The sequence below is a fragment of the Triticum dicoccoides genome, chromosome 4B (genome assembly GCF_002162155.2).
Source record: "Triticum dicoccoides isolate Atlit2015 ecotype Zavitan chromosome 4B, WEW_v2.0, whole genome shotgun sequence".
Classification (NCBI taxonomy): Eukaryota; Viridiplantae; Streptophyta; class Magnoliopsida; order Poales; family Poaceae; genus Triticum; species Triticum dicoccoides.
This window is the reverse complement of record NC_041387.1, coordinates 434,158,177-434,158,975: the sequence shown is the minus strand read 5'-3', so window position 1 is coordinate 434,158,975 and position 799 is coordinate 434,158,177.

The window sequence follows — 799 nt, the reverse complement described above, 5'->3', positions numbered from 1 at the left end:
GGCCTCGTCGTGCTCCCACTTGGCCCCAGACGACGCCCGCGCCCACGGTCCGCACCCGCCGCCCTGCCACAGTCGTCCGCAGCCACCTCCACCCTCGCTCGTCGGTTCCCCGCACCGTCGCCCCGTTTCCGTCCCGCAGTGGCCCTGCTACTGCGCTGCGCCGGCGCGCAGCCCTGGCCACCAGCGTCCCGCCCTGCTAGCCGGCGCTCCCGCTCGGGCGACGCCGTGCCCGATCTCGCCCCTGTCGGCCGCCCGCTCCTGGAGCCCGCGCTCATCCGCTACCGAGCACCCGAACCCGATAGGCCCCTATGGGCCTATGGCAAACGGGCCCCGCCCCAGAACGTTTATAAAAAAACCAAACAAAAGGAATTTAAGATAATAATGATTAAAAATAAAAATGAAATAAATTAATTAATTTATTAATTAGCGAATTGATAAGTTAATTAACTCTATTTAGTGATCAAATTAATTAGTTAGTTTAATTAAACGGTAATTAGATTAGTTATACCCTAATTAGAATAATCAGAGTATGACAGCTGGGTCCCACACGTCAGATTGACCCAGTCAACTTCCTGTTGACTGCTGACGTCATGCTGACGTCATGATGACGTCAGCATGCACTATTCTGGATAATGTTAGAATTAAATAGTTAAATAAATTTTAAAAATGATTAAAACTTTAGAAAATCATATAAAATAAATCGTAGCTCAGATGAAAATACTTTCTACATGAAAGTTGCTCAAAACGACGAGACGATTCCGGATACGCAGCCCGTTCGTCCACCACACACCCCTAACAT